Below are 10,000 nucleotides of genomic sequence, written 5' to 3' on the forward strand. Positions count from 1 at the left end.
ATTTTCCAAACTTATACCGAAAAAATAGGACTCTATCCCGCACATAAAAAAAAGATATAGCATGCAAATGTCCAAGGACACATATCTAGTGTCATATGAGGTGGATGTCTTATCACAGAAAAGTCAGTGTGCTCAAGTGTAATGATAACTCTAAAAGATAATCATATAAGGTATTGGTAGGGGCGTATCTTGGGTATTGCTCTGGTAATAGGCAGGTGACTTTAGGAAGTTGATCTATGAAAATCCCATAAACTGGATTTTTTTTTTCTATAGTATAATGTATATTACTGGAGAGGTGATACGGAATTGAATTAGATAATTTGACGACAGCAGGAATAACAGAAAAAGTGTCAATCGGTGCGAAGGGGGCTGTGTTCAGAGCCTGTGAACTGTTAAGACCACAATTACTGATATCATCTCTGATTTGCCGACTTCGCAAGAAAAACCTGAAGAGATCCTACACAATGGGAGGGCCAGGTCCCCCTCCAAAAAGAAGGAGAAGAAGAAGGAGAAAAAAAAGAAGAAGAGGAAGAAAAGAAGAAGAAGAAGAAGAAGAAGAAGAAGAAGAAGAAGAAGAAAAGAACAACAACAACAACATAGGATCAATGAGCCTTTTATACTTTCTTGGATGGCTGAAATAATCCAGAATCATTCGAAACAGTATCTCAGAAATATACTGGGATAATGGAAAGCGCTTCTTGTATGTGGAGTTTTAGTTTTTTTTTTTTAACTTTCTGCTCTGAATATTAGAGATACCCGAATTTCAGTTACTCTGTACAGAGAGAGTTATTTCCAATACGCTATTGGCCTGTGGAAAGGATTAGAGTTGGCTTAACCCGAGGGAACAAAACGAGGTCTCTGCCCACCTCTCAACTGAATATCATAGTCTGACGTTATCCTCTAACAAAATATACAATGTACGTTACCATGTCACCTACACTGGCATTTGACCTCCTATTGATATATTCTTTGTTCTTGTCTTTCTGTGCAGGTCATTCTCTTTCTATCTTGCTCTTGAAAAAAAAAATCACTGCAAGGATTAAGTATATGAAGATATACATGAACGTTACGTCAGTGCTTTCTGCTGGGCTTACGTCTTACCCTGTAACGAAACGAGGACGTTACATATGAAGGCGTTTAGATGCAAAGTTATCACCGTTACGTCAACGTTTTCTGTTGGGCTTACGTCTGAACCTGTACCGGGACGAGGACGTAACATATTAAGGCGTTTAGCTGCAGACAAAGCTATCATCGTTATCATATGTGCTTGGACAGCCAAGGTACGTGGTATTTAGTCACTGGTGATAGAACCCAGGTCTCAGTGATTAGTGATTACAAGGCGAGATCGAAGCCTAACACGTGGCTCACATCAATACACCGTTAGTTCTAGTCTGGGGAAGTATTTACTCACTAATGCAACCTAGAAGCTGATGAGTACTTCTCAAATTTGATCAAATTACATTTTTTTTCATAATTTCTTGTTTTTATCTCCATATGTTAAGGTGTTGTTAATTTCGAAAAATATATATATATTCCAACGAGTGATATTATGTTTGGTCTCCAGTAAATTTCTACAGCGTAAGCAATTAGTCCCACTCATTCAGGGATAGGGTATGGAGTCCTCAGCTGAATTGAATCATAGGGCATTGGACGTAACAAAATATATCAAGAAAGGATGTATGCTGAAAGCGACGTTACGTCAGCATGAGTCCGTTATGACGTGATGGTTTGAAGAACAACAGCGTGCGTTAAATGACACATAGGACATTTTACAGCCTTCTTTTTATTAACCTCTTCAACACATGTCAAATTCTCGCGCGTAGCATCGGATGCCTAATGTACGATGCATCTTGATACTCGCGTTATAAAATATGAAGTCACTGCTATTACTCGATCTCTTTTATTTTGAATAATGACAGACACAGTAAACGTAGTCAAACCAGTTAACAGAATTCGGGGGTCACTCAGCTACAACTGCAAAATAGATATAATCAAGACGCCATTGCCGGCACCCTTGTATACTCACTCGCTCCACTTGACACCTGCGTTGGCATCATCGTATGGAAGAGGGTAAACCCAATGACATATTATATCATCTATCTCAACGCCAGGGGAAGTTCATTCAGTGATGAGAAACCTCTACGCTAGACTAGAAAGATATAATTACCTCAGCATAGTCCCTCTAACCATTTTATTTCTGTTGTCAACAGGCAATTTTATTCACCTGAAGAAAGTTTTTAAAAGAGATCAAAGAATTTTTGCGTTTTTACCTAGGCACGGGAAGCCCTTAAGAAAAAAAAAAAAAAAAAAAAGTTACCCGTTTCAGTATTGGGTGGAAATGTAAAGGTTGTTTCATTTAGCACCGTGGCAAACCGACCCAGTGCTTTTCATTTACCCCCATCCTTATCGGAGGTCTTTAATTTGTTTTTGTTCTGGCTGCCGTCCGTCAGCCTATTTTATACAATTCAATGCCCTCCGGCCCCGTAAATAGGGAATTCCATTTACCTATGGATCGCCGGCGTTTTGTGTGTGTCAAGTAGTATTTCTGTGCGATGTATATACTGTATGTGTGTCAAATGTCACTGTTGTCCTGTGTGGGCGTCTAGTACAGCGAATCCATTTCAAGTGGCGAGGGCATTTCACGGTTGTCCGGAGTGCCTAGGAGGGGTGGGGAGAGGTCAAAGGTGCCAGTTCCGGGTCCGGTCGAGTGGCACTCGAACAAAGTAAGGGGTAGCGGGAGGGGGGAGGGGGGTATGTTGTTTCCCGATGAAGGGCACATCGAGAAAGTCATGGAAAAAGAGAGACAAGAATAGAGACAGACAGACAGAGAAACTGACAGTTAAACGGACGGACAAACAAAAACATGGAGGAAAAGAGAGAGAATATGTGTGTGTGTGTGCGTGTGTGTGGTCATGTACGTGTGAGCCTATGTGCGTGCGCGCGCGCGTGTGTGTGTGTGAGAGAGAGAGAGAGTGAGAGAATGGGAGAGAGAAAGGGAGAGAATGAGAAATAGAATAAGAGAAATAGAGAGAGGGAAAGAGAGAGAGAGAGAGAGAGAGAGAGAGAGAGAGAGAGAGAGAGAGAGAGAGAGAGAGAGAGAGAGAGAGAGAGAGAGAGAGAGAGAGGGTGAGAGAAAGGGAGAGAATGAGAAAGAGAATAATATATATATATATATATATATATATATATATATATATATACATATATATACATTATACACACACACACACACACACACACACACACACACACACACACACACACACACACACACACACACACACACACACACACACACACACACACACACACACACACACACATATATATATATAAATTATATATGTATATACATACATACATACATATATATATATATATATATATATATATACATCATATATCTATATACATACATACGTACATATATATATATATATATATATACATTATATATGTATATATATATAGATATATACATTATATATGTACATACATACATAGTTACATACATACATACATATATAAATATGTATATATATATATATATATATTTATATGTATATAGATGCATGTATATATATATATATATATATATATATATATATATATATATATATATATATAGAGAGAGAGAGAGAGAGAGAGAGAGAGAGAGACAGAGAGAATGGGAGAGAATAAGAGAATGAGAAAAAGAATAAGAAATAATGAGAAAGAATGAGCGAGAATGAGAAAGAACAAGAAAGAATGAGAAAGGCAGAGAGAAAAAGAGAGAATGGGAGAGACGGAGAGAGAAAGAGAGAGAAAGCGATAGAGAGAATGAGAGGAAGAGAGAGATAGAGAGTGAGGGAAAATAAGAGCGAACGAGAGAAAAATAGAGAATGAGAGAAAAGGAGAAGGAATGTGAGAAAATGGGAGTGCATGAGACAAATTGTGACAGAGATAGATAGATAGATAGATAGAGAGAGAGAGAGAGGGGGGATATATATATATATATATATATATATATATATATATATATATATATACACGTATATATATATATTTATATATATATATAGATAGATAGATAGATAGATAGATAGATAGATAGAGAGAGAGAGAGAGAGAGAGCGAGAGAGAGAGAGAGAGATAAAAAGAGAAAATGAGAGAAAGAAAGAGGGAAAGAATGGGAAAGAATGAGAGAACGAGAGAGAGAGAGAAAGAGAAAGAGAAAGAGAGAGAAAGAACACAAAGAAAGAGAGAGAAAGAGAGAGAGAGCACAAAGAGAGAGAGAGCACAAAGAGAGATAGAGAGAGCACAAAGGGAGAGAGATAGAAAGAGAGAAAGAGAGAGATAACGAGAGAAAATGAGAGAAAAAAGAGGGAAAGAATGGGAAAGAATGAGAGGAGGGAGAGAGAGAGAGAGAGAGAGAGAGAGAGAGAGAGAGAGAGAGAGAGAGAGAGAGAGAGAGAATAGGAAAGAATAAGAGAGAATGTGAGAGAAAGAGAGAAAATGAGAGAATTAGAGAGCATTAGAGAGAATGAAGAAAAAGAGAGTAAGAGAATGAGAGAGCATGAGAGAGAAAGAGATAGGATGAGAGAGAAAGTTAGAGGAAATGAGAACGAATGAGATAGAGAGAGAGAAAAGTGAGAGAATGAGGAAAAAGGAGGGAGAAAATAAGAGAGAAAGACAGGAAATGATAGAGAATGACAGAGAGAGAGAAAAAAGAAAGAATTAGAGAGAATGAGAGAGAGAAGGATAGAGGAAGAGAGGGAAAGAATGAGGGAGAATGAGAGAAAGATAAAGAGAATGAGATTGAAAAAAAGAAAACGAGAGAGAATGGGGAAGAGAGTGAAAGAGAGAGAATGAGAGTAAGAGAGCGAAAGAAAGAGAATGAGAAAGAGAGAGAATGGGAGAGAAAGAGCTTGTACTGATAAAAAAGAAAAGGAGAACGGTAGATCTCGTCCCTGTATGCATTAGGTGTTGCCCTGGCGCTGATTCAGAAATCGCTCCTGATAAGGTACCAAAGAAGTTCGCATGAGGGGCAATGGCATCAAGTAGAAAAAAGCAGCATACTATATACATATATATATCTATATATATATATACATATATATATGCATATATATATACATATATATATATATGTATATATATATATATATACATATATATATATATATATATATATATATATGTATATATATATGTATAAATATAAATATATATATATACGTGGTCTCTATTTTTCTATTTTGGTATGTTTTTTACAAAAAACAAAACAAAATTATTTTCTGAAAAAGTTACACAAAATTATTATCTAATTACGTAATAAAGTCATAAGTACACATGGGAGAGGGTGGTGGATGGAAGGGTGGTAGATAGAGCGTTGATGGATTATGTAGTGGTAAATAGGACTATGATAGGAAGAGTTAAGGATGTACATGTGCTAAGGGGAGAGGGTGGGGGAATATCAGATCATTTTTTGGTGCAAGGTAAGTTGAGAGTGGAGGATGGATGGAGAAAGAGGAAAGGGACAAAAGGTAGGGAGGTGCTTAGAGTGAACTCTTTAAATGAAAAGGAAAAGGAGAAGGACTACAAGAAGAAGCTGAAGGAGGAGTGGGAGGGAGTGAAGGATAGAGTAGAGCTAGGTGTGGAGGAGGAATGGGGATGGTTCAAGGAGGGAGTCACAAAGTGTGCAAAGATGGTGTGTGGAACAAGAAGGACAGGAGGAAATAGAAGGAAGGGTAGTGAATGGTGGGATGAGGAAACAAAGAAGGTTGTAGAAGAGAAGAAGCGAGCTTTCACAGATTGGTTACAAAATAGGACGAGGGAGTCATATGAGAGGTACAAAGAAAAGAAAAGAGTAGTAAAGCAAAAGGTAAAGGAGGCAAAGAGGAGAGCAGATATGAAGTGGGGTAAGAGTATGACAGAAAATTTTGAAAGTACTGTAATAAAAAGATGTTTTGGAAAGAAATTAAGAGAGGTAGAGGAGGAGAATCAAGTAGAGAAGAAAAGGTAAAAGGTGCAGATGGAGAGATGATAATGGAAGAGAAGGCAGTAAGGGGAAGATGGGCAGAATATTTTAGGGAGTTGCTAAATGTGAAGGAGGATAGGGAGGGAAAGATAGTTGCAGTGGGAAATGCTAAGAAAATGAGAGTGATGAGTGAGGAAAATGGAGGAGAAATAAAGAAGGATGAAGTGAAGGCAGTTGTTAAGATGATGAAAGCAGGTAAGGCACCTGGTCTGGATGGATACCATGCAGAATGTCTAAAAAAAAAGGAGGTACAGTGATGGTGGACTGACTGCTGAGGTTATTTAATGTTTGCTGGAGACAGGGTAGAGTGCCGGAGGACTGGAGGAGTGCCTGTATAGTTCCACTTTACAATGGAAAAGGGGACAAGTGTGAATGTAGTAGTTTCAGAGGGATTAGCTTGTTAAGTGTAGTTGGGAAGGCTTATGGGAGGATCTTGATTGAGAGGATGAGGAGAGGAACAGAGGGAGTAATTGGTGAGGAACAGTGTGGATTTAGGACAGGTAGAGGTTGTGTAGATCAGATCTTTGTGGTAAGACAAATATGTGAGAAAGCTATAGGAAATGGGAAGGATGTTTTTTGGGCTTTTATGGATCTGGAAAAGGCTTAGGATAGGGTAGACAGGAAGGCACTGTGGGAGGTTATGCAGATATATGGGATAGGAGGAAAGCTTCTAGGAGCAGTCAAGAGTTTTTATGAGAGTAGTAGAGCTTGTGTCAGGATTAGAAATGGAGAGAGTGAGTGGTTTGAGGTAAAGGTGGGACTTCGTCAAGGATGCGTTATGTCGCCCTAGCTGTTCAACTTATACATGAATGGGGTAGTGCGAGAGGTAAATGCAAGGGTAGTGGGTCAGGGATTGGAGATGGTTAAAGAAAATGGAGAAAAATGGGAGGTGAGCCAGCTGTTGTTTGCTGACGACACTGCGCTTGTGGCAGGATCGGAGGAGGGACTGAGGAAGTTGGTGACAGAGTTTGGGAGAGTATGTGATAGAAGAAAGCTAAAGATAAATGTGGGTAAAAGTAAGGCGATGAGATGTACAAGGGGTGAAAGAGGCAGTAGACTGGAAGTGAGCATTAAGGGAGAGCGACTGGAGGAAGTGGATATTTTTAGATACTTGGGTGCAAATGTGGCAGGAAAAGGTGGAGTGAAGGTGGAGGTAGAATGTAGATTGAGAGAAGCGAGTAAATGCCTTGGTGGATTGAAGAGTGTAATGAGGAATAGACATTTGGGAATGGATGCTAAGAGGAGACTGTATGAAGGAGTGATTGTGCCAACAGCACTGTATGGGGCAGAAACATGGAACATAAGAGAGGAAGAGAGAAGGAGTTTGAATGTGTTTGAGATGAGGTGTCTGAGAAGTATGATGGGGGTTACTAGGCTAGATAGGGTGAGAAATGAGGAGGTGAGGAGAAGAACGGGGGTGGTAAGGGAGTTGGGAGATAGGGTTGATGAAAGAATATTAGGATGGTTTGGACACATGGAAAGAATGAGTGAAGAAAGACTAGTAAAAGAGGTATGGAAGGCAGATGTGGAGGGAGTGAACATGAGGGGACATCCTACGATGAGGTGGATGGATGGGGTAAAGGGGGCTTTGGGGAGGAGGGGAATATCGATTAAGGAAGAACGGGAGAGGACAGAAGATAGGGGTGAATGGAGAATGGTTGTATATGGATGATGTTGTGATGCATGAGGTGGAATGGGTGGGGGGATGGGGGATGAGGTAGTATGTGTGAGCAAAATTTGACGCAGCCAGAAGGGATTTCTCCCCGTCTTCTCCTTTTATGCATGGGGGGACGGAGAGGGGGGGTCGCCGATTTAATGAAGCGGCCTTGCTGTGGATGTGCTGTGTCTTGCGACACTGCTTCTGACCCAGGGCAGTGGACAAGGAACAGGGATGACCCGTCATCCAGGAGGTGCTAAGATGAGAGGGAGGGTGGATGGGGTGTGGAGTGTATTCAGGGATGGAATGGGTGGGATTGATTTTATGCCTTTTCCTTTTTGGCTACCTCCCTTGTAAGGGGAAAAAGCCTTGGTATATGTATGTATGTACGTAATAAAGTAAATGAAAATAATCAATTACTATAGAAAGGTTTAGATATACATTCAAGGACCTTAGGGAACAGTTTATATGGCTGTGTTGTTGTATTTTTTCATTTCAGCAGATGATATGTGCTCGTTCAGACAGTGTAGGAATGGGAGGACACGCACATACACACACACACACACACACACACGTTTATATATGTATGTGTACATGTGAGTGTGTGTGTTTTATAAATTAATTAATTCTATGGCAGGGATTTGACAATGAACTGGAGATGCAAAAATGATCGAAACAGGCTTTGCTACGTTTGTGACAAAGTAAGAATGCTTGATCAATAGTCGAAAATTACTCAGTTTGTAAAATCATGTTACCATGCCTATTTTGGAATCCGACTTGGTGATCAAGATAAATTTTTTGTTCCTCATACATGCTGTAGAACATATGTTGAAAGTTTAAGATGGAGTAAGGGCAAGATGGAGTTCCCATGGTGCGGAAAGAAGGGACGGAGCATATGACAGATTGCTATTCCTGCGCAACTAACCAACAAGGTAACCTCATATTTGAAAATGACAACAATAGCTCAGAGTCGATACTCTCATTATTATATTTTAAAAGTATATATTTTGACATATCTTACTTTTATAAAAAACCGCGGGACCTACTTTGAAATTTTACTCTATATGAAATTTACAAGTGTAAATAAGAACAGGCACCATGTTATGTATCCTGATATCCCAACTACCAGAAAGCCAGTGACCCTTGGTCCAGAAATTCCAGTACTAAGTGTACCCAAGGACATAGATATCGCTGAAGACAGTGATAACCAGTTTGAAGAAATGGACACCTATGCATCGTATCAGCCTTCAGTCTCCGATAAGAAGCATCTAATCCTTTAAGTCAAGCACAACTGAATGACTTAACAAGGTATTTTGGGTTATCATAAAAGTCTGCCCAGCTACTTGGATCACGCATTGACGAAAGCAATTTACTTGCATCAGGAACTACATATTTCTGATATCGCAAAAGAGATGAAAAGTTTCGCAAATTTTTCTCACTTCATGACAACTCTTCATTAGTCTATTGCAATGATAGTGGAGGACTAGTTAAAGACTTGGATTTCATTTATAGTCCAGTGGAATACTCTTCATTGACCTGTCGGGTCAAAGTTTAAAAACTGTTCTTTTAAACATTGGCAATAAGATTGCATCTGTTCCTGTTGCACATTCAGTTCAATTAGCTAAGAAATATGAGAGTATGAAAATCTTACTCAGTGCTCTGAAGTTCAGTCACCATAATTGGAAGGTTTTTGGAGATTTAAAGGTAAAAAAAAAAAATGTCATTTAATGTTTTCACAGTGTAATTTGGTCTTATATACTTCAGTTATCTCCTTTATCTCATATTTCATGTTATTTACATTATTTCTTTTCAGATTGTCTCCCTGCTATCAGAAATGCAAGGGGTTTACACTAAAAAACATATTTTCTTTGTGGGATAGCCGAGCAGATGACAAAAACTATGAGCATAGTGAATGTTCATTTAGAGAAACATTTCAAGCTGGCTCACCCAATGTGATTGCTAATCCGCTGGTCAACCCCCATAAATTTTTTCTGCCACCTATTCAAATAAAACTATATATGTATATGTATATATATATATATATATATATATATATATATATATATACATATATATATATATAATATATATATATGTATATATATATATATATATATATATATATATATATGATTTTTCATCTTGACAAATTTGAGGATAGAGAGGAAACGGGAACACATGAAGAGCTTTGAGTTTTATTACCGACGTTTCGACTTAGGACACTTACCAATTTGGAAAAACATAGAAATATTACACCAAGGACTCAACAGGAAAATGAGAAAAATTATAGAAGTTGGAGAAATTAGTAAAAATAATTCTAATAA

At 38.5% G+C, this 10,000-nt stretch overlaps 1 protein-coding gene across 1 annotated transcript in view; it reads right to left on the bottom strand.

Moving 5' to 3' along the window:
* The window catches only part of LOC143027356 (uncharacterized), a 187,858-nt gene that overhangs the window by 47,324 nt on the left and 130,534 nt on the right, over positions 1 to 10,000 (bottom strand). The window lies entirely within an intron of this gene.

This window comes from Oratosquilla oratoria, chromosome 8 (assembly GCF_046742065.1).
Source record: "Oratosquilla oratoria isolate Oo_2021 chromosome 8, ASM4674206v1, whole genome shotgun sequence".
Lineage (NCBI taxonomy): Eukaryota > Metazoa > Arthropoda > Malacostraca > Stomatopoda > Squillidae > Oratosquilla > Oratosquilla oratoria.